This window comes from Myxocyprinus asiaticus, chromosome 28, assembly GCF_019703515.2.
Source record: "Myxocyprinus asiaticus isolate MX2 ecotype Aquarium Trade chromosome 28, UBuf_Myxa_2, whole genome shotgun sequence".
Classification (NCBI taxonomy): Eukaryota; Metazoa; Chordata; class Actinopteri; order Cypriniformes; family Catostomidae; genus Myxocyprinus; species Myxocyprinus asiaticus.
In genome coordinates, this window is record NC_059371.1 from 25,657,408 (window position 1) to 25,669,664 (window position 12,257).

The 12,257-nt window shown below is 39.0% G+C and overlaps 1 protein-coding gene across 2 annotated transcripts in view; it reads right to left on the reverse strand.

The window, feature by feature from the left end:
* Nucleotides 1-12,257, reverse strand: part of LOC127419032 (fidgetin-like protein 2) — an 87,026-nt gene that overhangs the window by 21,082 nt on the left and 53,687 nt on the right. Inside the window, exon 1 of one of the 2 annotated variants that reach the window (XM_051660061.1) lies at nt 1,108-1,202. The exons of the other annotated variant lie outside the window; for it this stretch is intronic. The gene's annotated coding sequence lies outside the window, so the exon portion shown is untranslated. Of the gene's footprint in view, nt 1-1,107; nt 1,203-12,257 lie in introns of those variants that run through there. 2 annotated transcript variants of the gene reach the window in all.

Here is a 12,257-nt window from a genome sequence, read left to right on the forward strand (position 1 = left end):
TTTTGATTCATCAGCTTTTTGATAGTAAAACTAAAAAATAAAACAATTACTCTTCTGATGTGGGGAATAATGTTATGAAAATTACTAAACCTAAGCACATAAATGGTGAAAAGTCTTTTTCTGACCATGCAAAAGCTGACAACTAATTAATTGATTACAAATAATTGGCTAAAAATCCAAAATAAACACTGAATGAATTTAATATATACAGAATATGATTTTTTTTTTTTAAGTGCGACTGGAAGGACAGTGTCATTCCTTTTCAAGTGAGCGTCTAGGAAAGCTCACACATGAATGAAAAATATTACATAATAATGCTTGTCAAACAGAGCGCCGTACAGCCGCGCTGTTGGGAAATGAAATGGCAACTTTACTCTGACATGCTATTCATTATACAATTAGATTTGCTGCACTGTATCAAAAACCGCAATAATGTACAGAATTAAATATTCATGAATGTGTACTGTAAATATTATCCGAAATTGCACAATTATACAGAATTAACAACAGTTTATTATTGTTACCTAAACTGTTCAAGTTAAACATATGCCAGTAAATGAGCAATAACACCCAATTTCACTAAACAAAGGATAGTTAATGTAATATACTTTTCTGTAGATGCTCTATACAGTCCATATAGTTTTTTTTTTTTTTTTTGAAATTGCATGATATAAATAATGTCAGTCTTCAGACATAGATTAGCCAAAAAAAAAAAAAAGAAAAAAAAAGAGAGAGAGATATTTGAACATTTTTAACTATATACAAATGTTACATTTTGCTCACTTGCCGAAACCATCAACCTCTCAACTTGCCCAGAATGAAAGCTGACACATTGTATATACCCAGCTCACATACACATGCAAACATCAAGAATTCCCTTAACTGAGCAATACGCTTAAAAACAGACACCTGCTCTAAGTGGAATGCAGAAGAGCTATTTCGCATTAAAGGAAAGAGAATGCAATGAAACGCAGAAGAGAGTCCAAGCTATCAGAAGGAGTTTAGAAGACATTGCATTTCAGGGTTAAAACTTTCAATCATTTACAGCTACAGACAAGAGCAACACCAAACTGCAAATATACCAGTTTAGTATTAGGGTAGACATACCTTCTCATGCCTGCATTTAAAAATCAAATTCAAAACCAGTTAGATAATCCCTGGAGCAGACAGGCTCGTGTGTGCTGTACTATTCTTTTTCCACATATGGGACACGACTCTCTCTCTCTCTCCCTCCAAACCAGTGACAACAGAGCACCCATACACACAATTACCCTCCCCCACCTTTCCCATCCCCCTCTCCCTCTCTCTTTCTCTCTCCTTCGCTCTCTTTCTTATTAAAACTATTTAGGCAGAGAGAGAGAGAGACAGGGGAGAGAGAGAGAGAGAGAGAGAGAGAGAGAGAGAGAGAGAGAGAGAGAGAGAGAGAGAGAGATGGACTGTGGGTGGGGGCAGCTGACCAATCATGCTTGTATTCTTTTTCAGAGATAGAAGAGAGAGTGGGAGAGAGAAGGCTAGTTTTGGTGAAAGAAGAAGCAGAGGCTTAGCAAGTCCATGAGTGTTTAATATGGTTTAATTCAGAAATTTACATACACTTAGCCAAATACATTTCAACTCAGTTTTTCACAATTCCTGATATTTAATCATAGAAAACATTCCCTGTCTTAGGTCAGTTAGGATCACTACTTTATTTTAAGAATGTGAAATGTCAGAATAATAGTAGACAGGATGATTTATATCAGATTTTATTTCTTTCATCACATTCCCAGTGGGTCAGAAGTTTATATACACTTTGTTAGTATTTGGTAGCATTGCCTTTAAATTGTTTAACTTGGGTCAAACTTGGGTCAGACATTTTGGGTAGCCTTCCACAAGCTTCTCACAATAAGTTGCTGGAATTTTGGCTCATTCCTCCAGACAGAACTGGTGTAACTGAGTCAGGTTGGTAGGCCTTCTTGCTCGCACACGCTTTTTCAGTTCTGCCCACAAATTTTCTATCAGATTGAGGTCAGGGCTTTGTAATGGCCACTCCAATACCTTGACTTTGTTGTCTTTAAGCCATTTTGCCACAACTTTGGAGGTATGCTTGTGGTCATGTTCCATTTGGAAGACCCATTTGCGACCGAGCTTTAACTTCCTGGCTGATGTCTTGAGACGTTGCTTCAATATATCAACATAATTTTCCTTCCTCATAATTCCATCTATTTTGTGAAGTGCACCAGTCCTTCCTGCAGCAAAGCACCCCCACAACATGATGCTGCCACCCCCTTGCTTCACGGTTGGGATTGTGTTCTTTGGCTTGCAAGCCTTACCCTTTTTTTCTCCAAACATAACGATTGTCATTATGGCCAAATAGTTAATTTTTTGTTTCATTAGACCAGAGGACATTTCTCCAAAAAGTAAGATCTTTGTCCCCATGTGCACTTGCAAACTGTAGTCTGGCTTTTTTATGCCGGTTTTGGAGCATTGGCTTCTTCCTTGCTGAGCAGCCTTTCAGGTTATGTCGATATAGGACTCGTTTTACTGTGGATATAGATACTTGTCTACCTGTTTCCTCCAGCATCTTCACAAGGTCCTTTGCTGTTGTTCTGTGATTGATTTGCACTTCTCACCAAACTACATTCATCTCTAAGAGACAGAATGCGTCTCCTTCCTGAGCGGTATGATGGCTACATGGCCCCACGGTGTTTATACTAGCGTACTATTGTTTGTACAGATGAACGTGGTACCTTCAGACATTTGGAAATTGCTCCCAAGGATAAACCAGACTTGTGGACGTCCACAATTTTTTTTCTGAGGTCTTGGCTGATTTATTTTGATTTTCCCATGATGTCAAGCAAAGAGGCACTGAGTTTGAAGGTAGGCCCTAAAATACATCCACAGGTACACCTCCAATTCAGTACACCTCCTATTAGAAGCTAATTGGATAATTATTTAAAGGCTTGACATCATTTTCTGGAATTATCCAAGCTGCTTAAAGGCACAGTTAACTTAGTGTATGTAAAGTTCTGACCCACTGGAACTGTGATAGAGTCAATTAAAAGTTAAATAATTCTTGTCTGTAAACAATTGTTGGAAAAATTACTCGTGTCATGCACAAAGTAGATATAATTTGCTAATATTAAATCTGTGGAGTGGGTAAAAAATTTGTTGTATGTAAACATCTGACTTCAACTGTATATATATGGTAAACATTTTATAATTAAACTGGATGGTATACATTCAGTTTAATTTACTTAAACTGGAACCTGCCATCGATGAGAGAAGTTTCCGATAACATGTCCAAAAATACATTTCCGTACAATTCAACATCACAGGCTCTCATTTTTGTAGCTGTTAAATTGACTTGCATCAGCAATGGTTATGACAACTATACAAACACTTTATTGACACCAAAGTCCAGTCTGACATGCTTCAACATGTCAAAGATCTGCTTCTGAACATACATATCACAACATGCAGGAAAAGAACAAAACAACTGAGATATACTCATTGCCTTACATTAGACACTAGAAAGCAGTTTCACTTTGGTGGTTTCAGCTCACAGCTTTAGTTCCACTGTTCCACTGACTGCAGCTGCCATGCTTAACAGATAGCATGTTAGCATGGGAGGGGCCTTAAGTAATGGAACCTACATTCTACAGACTCAAACATTTTCACAGGTGGACTGGTGGTGCTCATCAGCAATTTGTGAGCTGAGTGTTGAAGCTGTGTGTGAGTCTGTGTATGGAGAATTTCAGCACAGCTGAAGATCTGTTTTAAGAGTGTTGTGCCATATGCATTCAACTCCTGGTCTTGTTGCACAGGCTCCTAAATATGTCACATGGCATTGGTGGCATAAACCTCCATCATATTGCTGTATCTCCGAATAAACAAACAAGCAGCAAATGGAGGGTTCCTAGTTTAAAGGGATATATCTCCCAAAAAAATTAAGATTCTGTCATTATTTACTCACCCTCCTGTTGTTCCAAACCCATCCAACTTTCTTTCTTTAGTGGAAGACAAAAAAGAGATGGTTAGCAAATGTCTGAACTGCTCTCTTCCATACAATTAAATTGGATGGTGACCAGAGGCTGTTAAGCTGTTTCAAAAAGCACCATGTTAGCATCATAAAGTAGTCAATATGACTCATGAGTTATATTCCAAGTCTTTTGAAGCCGTATGATAGCTTTGTGTGAGGAACAGACTGAAATTTAAATCATAATTCACTTAAATCTTAAGAATCTTGCTTGACTGCCGCTGTCACCATTCACATATATTGTATGAAAATGAGCATGGTTATTCTGTAATAAATAACACCTTTTATGTTTCGAGGAAGAAAGAAAGTCATATGGGATTCTTAAAAGATATGAGGGTAAGAAAATTATGACAGAATTTTTATTTTGGGGTGAACTAATCCATTAAAAACAGTGGGAAATTAATGGTCATGAGTGTTTTAAGTGCAAACTTCTGTAGCGTGACTCATTTTGTTTGGTGCTTGGTAAAGGGTCTGACAACCCCTAAGGAAAAAAGCCAACCATGCAGACAGTAACCAAGTCAACTCTACGCAGCAACTTGCTCCATCAGCATCTATAAAACTATCCTTTGTCCAACAAAGGTCTTTTTATCCCAAAGCTGCCATTCAGCACCACCCCCGTTGAAAAGAAACTTCCTCACAAAAAGCCTTAACCAGTACTATTCTTAGTGGTGCTCCAGTGGAAATCACTGTAGCTCAGCACAAAGGTTAGGGTGAAATGGTAGCCAGCCATTTTCATCCTTTTATTTATACTCTTTGTAGCTTAAAAGCATGAAGGCAACCATTTAAAAAGTGGAAATGCTAACTACTTTAATGTGAACACTCTCACCATGCCACGTGTGCTGCATCAACACAGGTCTTCTGCAACACTGTTTAATTGTGGATCGGTCTCCATTAATGGTGTAGTTTTTCTTTCTAGCCTGACTGTAATTGGGAGATTATAGTGACTGTATGGGAGTAGATTGGCAGGCCCTTGTGAGGATGCTACTGGCCCATCACTCTGTCGCCTACCAGAAGAGGAAAACATTAAACCATTAATGCTGAGGCAAGCAGTCTGTCTACGGCAAGCCTGCTGAGTGCAGCACTAATGACCACAAAGCAGCCTTACTTCAGAGGAAAGAGAGACAGACAAAAAGAGAGAAACAGAAAGAGAGAGAGAGAGAGAGAGAGAGAGAGAGAGAGAGAGAGAGAGGAAGAGTGAGTTTGACAGGTGTCATTCATAAAATCAACCAGTGAACTCAACACAAGTGTGTAGAATTCCCCACCCAGAATTAAAGACTGAAAACTAAGGCAGCCTGAAAGCAAGGCAAGCCTGGGTAGCTTTCTGCCCGGATGGTCAAAGACTCAAAGACAGGCAGCGTTTTGTGTATGACAGTACCTATTAAGTGGTGTTAGATTGCTACATCAGCTAGACCGTTAAATCAGAAGATATTTGGCCATTTTGAGATTAACACATTGGCTGACAACCGTGGCTGCTTACACTGTTAATCATCAGTTCTCCCTTGTGTCATTTCCAAAATATACCATTCTGATGAAAAATGGAAAATGCAAAAAAAAAAAAAAAAAAAAAAGTGTAATACTACACTTACAATTTTGAGTAAATATTACATAAAAAATGTTAATATCAGGATAAATGTACATATCTTAATTGCTACAGTGTTATCAGCCTATAATACATATGGGTGTTTTTTCAACTTAGGGCACATTCATGTCCAAGGGTTTGATGTTTATTAAAACAAACCAATTTTTTTTATTTTTGTTATGTGAAGGTCACATTAAAACTGACTTGGAAACTTATAACCAGGCCTTCATAATTTATTTTTTTGGTAGTTTTCAAATGCTTCTTATGTTTAGATTTTACTGTTTTAGCCTTGTCCCAGACCCAGACTTTCAATATTAAACTTTAAAAATACACTATAAAACTAAAAATTAATACATGTTTAAAACTGTAATAATCTAAACAGAGTAAAATAAGTATACATTATTTAAATATTTATTTTGTGAAAATTATTTCTATAATTTTTTCCCAAAATTACATCAGATAGTTATTGCATCATTTCCACCACACCAATACAGTTTTGCCCCTAATAAAGGTTTTTTCAGTGTACTTGTTAACCAAGTTGACAAAAGTGTCAGTATCACGCTTAAGCTGAACTATAAGACAAGTGAAGTTGATGGAAAACATAGAAAATTCAAGGTAAATATTACTTAACAGAATATTTGTACTATATTCTGTGCCAATCAAGCTGTCACTTTCCTGATTATGAAAAAAGTATAAAAATATTATTTAATTGTGTGTATTTAGGATACATAAAATTTTAACTTTGAAATTAGCCTCAGCAAGACAAATGAGTTGGCCATTTTAATTCAAAAACATGAAAAATTCTAGTAAACAAGATACAGAATTTGAGATATAATGGAAGGACACTGTGCAGGGGGCGGACTGGCCATCGGGAGCACCGGGCATTTTCCAGGTGGGCCACTGGGTAATTTGGGATGGCCCGATGCTGCGCAAGTACCGGCCTGTCCTACAGGCGATATAGGCAGCCACCCTGGCTCCGACATGCCTGCGCAGACCCCATTAGAGAGTAGGGATGGGCGGATCGATACTAAAGTATCGATTCTTCCGATACGGATGTGGTATCAAGAATATCGATCCTCACATAAAAATATCGCTTCTGAAGTTTTTTTTAACTAGTGATCTTATTATTTAGATTACATGAATATTAATGCATCTCATAAGCTTCAAAGTGAAATTTTTTTTTTTATATTATTTTTTCTTCTGCTCATCTTGACGTGCAGAAATGCTAAACTACACTAGCAGTCATAGCGCTCGTTCAAAGAGGGAGCAGTGCTTTCCTGAGGTAATGACAGAAAAACAGCACCTGGATTTATTCACACTAAGTAATGACAAACCTAGACGTGACATGTATTATAAAGGGCTTGTGTGACAATATTTACAGGTTTATTTAAATACAGAGTTGTTAAAACATTAATAACGATTTGTAATCCTCGTTAATGAATGATACACATCTGAAAATTTACCATGGATTTACTGTAGTAATATTGTATTAAACATGGCTGTGGTAATCACAACTGTAGTAACCATGTTTTTTAAAATCTTTTTGGCAGAAATCAAGGTTTTGATACAATTAACCATGGTTTTACTACAGCATTACTGTAGTATCCATATGGTAACTTGGTTTTAGTAATAGTAACTATATAATATCATCTATGGTTAATTTTGTGGTTTTATATGTGGCTTATACTTAAGGGTAAACAAAGAAGCCTAATACTTTTCTGTTTAGGCCTGTACATATATATATATATATATATATATATATATATATAAAAATTTAAGTAATAATTTAAGTTACTAATTTTATCCAAAGAATTAGTAAAAATTCAATTTAATAGAGGTATCAGTATTGGTATCGATATCGGCGATATTGGCCTAAACATACCTGGTATCGGATCGAAAAGAAAATAAGTGGTATCGCCCATCCCTATTAGAGAGTGAATATACAAAAAACTTTGTAAGGTAAAGTCAAATAACAGCTAATATTTTGAAAATCTGAAATTACTTTTATTTTTAAATTACTTACACATCATAGCACATTTCTGTATGTGCACATGTACTCCATACCTCTCGTGGACCTCATCATTTGACATACAAATCACAATAATGGTGACAAACAAAGACAAAATATTAAGTATAAGATGAGCTCTGAATAATCACAAAATGACAAATAACTGCAAGTTACAACAAATACAATAACAGCAGCGTATATAAAATCTGCAAACAGTAAAGCTATGAGCAGTACATACTCATTTGCATAATTTATTCATACTGCAGGAGCTGAAATGCAGCTTGCTGAATAATGCTCAGGCCTGATAAAAATGCAGAAAATAAGTCATGAAAAATATTACTTTGTGGCTAATTGAGTCTTTGAGGTTTACTTTGTTTAAAGGTAAAACAACAAACTCACTTAGATTGAAAGTATGAGCAATTAATCTGCAAAATATATGCAAAGATCAACACTTTAAGAAGTATGTTTATTTTGTTTTACATATATTTATATTTGTTTATATTTATATATGTACATATTCTGGCAAACTTTGTTTTCATTGTTTATTTAAAATAAATATTTACACATAGTTATGTAATTGACATGAAATTTTAAGTATTGTCATCAGTGTCCTGCTGTGTTATACTTGTTCCACAACCTCATATTAACTAAAACAATAGTTTATTTGCACTTCTAGAAAAAACCGGAAAGGTGATTAAAATCTTTAAAAACTTTGAAGAAATACTGACTTGTCATAGCACCTATAATACACACTTTCCCTTGTACTTTCATGTAAATTTAACCTAATATCTGTATGTTGGGGAAAACAGTTTTGGGACATGTTATTTGTCTGAGCTATAAAGTGCCTATTTTTAGTGCTTTGTCTGGAAAAAAAAAACACTTGATATGACAATTTTTGCACTGTGGGGCCCATTGTCATGACTAGCAGTCAATAGAAAAGTCTTCCTTTTTTTCCAACACAAAAATTTGAAATTGAGCCAGAAAATGGAATCAATAAGCCGGTGTGTTATGGTGGGGTGTGTTGCAGGCAGTGTTTGGTGGGCCACTATGGGCCAGAAAGTCCAGGGACACTTTTTAGTCCCAATCCGCCCCTGACACTGTGGTAGGAATTTTAATGACTTTCACAAACACAGGATTGTTGGACATAATAGGCATACATGAAGGATACATCTATGCTGCCTTAAAAAAAATAAAAAAAATAAAATAAAAATAGTCCTTGTTGCCTTCCTACCTTCGTATACTGCCTGAGAAAGCAGCATTTGTCAGCTTTTGGACACAGCCCACATGTCCACCGAGTCGGTGACATCTTAAGCATATTAGACAATAAACACTAAAGAATAGAGCAGCTGAGCTTACTTAATGCAGGACTCCATAACACAAATATAGTCCATGACGCTCTGCTGCTAATGACCTAAAATGCTGAAAATCACAAACTGACCTCATTGTTAGAGGTCATGCAAGCCTTTTCTGCATTTAGCAGCTTTATTCGTCTTCTGCCTGTACAGTGCAGGGGGTTCAGGTGCACAAATGTCGGCCGAGTGATGAATCAGGGTAATAAGTAATTTGGTTGAATGCGAAGCTGCAAGACTTGCACTCGTCCCCCACTGGTAGTGAGCAACAGAGCAGGATTACTCGAGCACAGCCCTTAATGGAGAGGACATGAGATGATTTTCAGTTTACAATTAAAGCTAAAACAAAAATAGGCTGCAGACAGCAGTGTTAATTTAAAGGTATAGTTCACCCAAATATGAAAGTTCTGTCATCAATTACTTGCCCTCATGTTGTTCCAAATCCATATGACTTTCTGTCTTCCATTGAACATGAAAGGAGAATGACAGCCTCAGTCACGATTCACTTTAATTGCATGGAAAATACATGCCATGAATGTGAAAACTAATTTTGTGTTACACAGAAGAAAGAAGTCATATGGGTTTGGAACAACATGCAGGTAAGTAAATGATGACAGAATTTTCATTTTTAGGTCAACTAACCCTTTAAGTTAGCTGTTTGGTCCTATTAGTGTGCTGCTCCACAAGAGCACCTTTTTAATGGACTATTTTTTCAGCTCCCAGTATAGGTGACAGCTGTAGACTGCTGAGTGGTATACACAGCTGGGACAGGAAATATTGTCATGGTTTTTTCCAGCAACCACCTAAAATAAAATGAGCCTATAATAAGGCAGCACCATTCAAGAGCAGGAGAGAATGCCAACCCTTAAGACATGTGTTCATTCTCTGCTGGTGCTGAATTAATATTAAATATGTCAATCATCTAAAAAACCAAACAAACAAATGTGAATTCCATGTTGTGTACAAGAGTATAGCCCCTCATAATGTAATAATGGAAAAACTGGGAAATGCACAATCTTATAAAGCTAAAAGCAATAACTTAGGTTTGATATACTTGATTAATAACATAATCATTACAGTAATGAATATTCTAAGCAAAGTACATCCCTAAAAATTATATATATATATATATATATATATATATATATATATATATATATATATATATATATATATATATATATATATATATATATATATATATATATATATACACATACATACCGCCTATTTTAAAGTGTCTTATAACCGATATGTAGAACGTCATGGTTACTTGTGTAACCTCCATTCCCTGATGGAGGGAACAAGATGTTGTGTCGATGTAGTGACACTAGGGGGGTCACTCTTGGGAGCCCGAGACACCTCTGGTCTTTGATAAAAGGCCAATGAAAATTGGCGAGTGGTATTTGCATGCCACTCCCCCGGACATACAGGTATAAAAGGAGCTGGTATGCAACCACTCATTCGGGTTTTATGCCGAGGAGCCGATATAAGGTCCAGCCATTTCAGCGGGTAGTTCAGCATTGTGGCAGGAGGGACACAACGTCTCGTTCCCTCCAACAGGGAACAGAGGTTACACAAGTAATCATGACGTTCCCTATCTGTCACTCACTCAACGCTGTGTCGATGTAGTGACACTGGGGGTCCCTATACGAAACGCCACAATTGGCTGAACTTTGTTACGTGAACTGGCGGTGTGTGGTGGGCAGACTACTGTGTGCCTCATAGCCAGCACACCAGGTTGACACGTAACCTCCCCCGACATAGTTATGAGTGTCGAACAGCCCTTTTTGGGGACAAGTCGACTACCCAAGAGATAGAGACAGGCTTAACCCAGTCGTGGCCTCTTTTCCCCTTCTCTTTTTTCCACTCCCTAAACAAGAAGGGGGATTATCCGACTGGGCCGCCAGGTCTAGTCGGGGGGTGTCCCTCCCAAGGGGAAGACCACACCTCGCCCAAAGAGAGGGGGGATATTTAAGTGGAAGGAATCGTCACATAGTCTTTCCAACCATGTGGAGAATCGTCAAGGTAGATCCTGCCCAATGGGGGAGGAGTGACTACAAACATGGGGACTGGGGCAGAGGGGCTCTGCCCAAGGAAGACGCAGTTTGCCAACAGGGAAACGAATTAGCAGAAGATATATATCGCATGGGGTTAGCCTTACAGGGAACCGCCACATGCAGAGCACCTACCCCAGAACAGGACTCTTAGTTAGCACGTGTACTGGGCCGGCAGCGAATCTCTCCGAAAACTCGACTGCCACAGGGCTCAGAGGAAGTCAACCAGGGAACAAACTTGTGAACACTACTGGGAATTAATGGCACACGTCTTCAGCTCAAAAGGAGGTGGAAGGCGCTATGTGCAAGCGATACACCCGGCCGGCTATCCCGGGCTTATCCGCTTGTTTTGTGTGCCACTACCTGGGACGAAACCGGTTCCACCCGGAGGTTGTAGAACCTCACAAAGGTGTTGGGTGTTGCCCAGCCCACTGCTCTGCAAATGTCTGTTAGAGAGGCACCCCTGGCCAGGGCCCAGGAAGCCGCTACACCCCTGGTAGAATGGGCTCGTAGCCCTACTGGGGGCGGCATGTCCTGAGTGTGATATGCCATAGTTATGGTGTCAGTTAGCCAGTGGGCGATCCTCTGCTTGGAGACAGCACCTCCTTTCCGCTGTGCACCAAAGCAGACAAAGAGCTGCTCAGAGATTCTAAAGCTCTGCGTGGGATCCAAATAGATGTGTAAAGCGTGCACCAGACACAGCAACAACAGGGCTGGGTCTGCCTCCTCCTGGGGCAGCGCTTGCAGGTTCACCACCTGGTCCCTAAAAGGGGTGGTGGGAACCTTGGGCACATAGCCTGGTCGGGGTCTCAGGATCACGTGAGAGTAACCCGGACCGAACTCCAGGCACGTTTCGCTGACAGAGAACGCTTGCAGGTCTCCTACCCTCTTGATGGAAGTGAGCGCAGTCGGAGGGCAGTCGTCAAGGAGAGTGCTTTAAGCTCGGCTGACTGCAAAGGCTCAAAGGGGGCTCTCTGTAGACTCTGAAGAACTACAGAGAGGTCCCATGAGGGAACGAGGTGCAGTCTGGAGGGATTCAGCCTCCTGGCGCCTCTTAGGAACCTGATGATCAGGTCGTGCTTCCTTAAGGACTTACCGTCGACTGCGTCATGGTGTGCTGCTATGGCGGCAACCTACACCTTCAAGGTGGAAGGGGACAGCCGCCCTTCCAACCTGTCCTGCAGGAAGGAAAGCACTAATCTGACTGCGCATCTCTGGGGGTCTTCATGTCGGGAAGAACACCACTTAG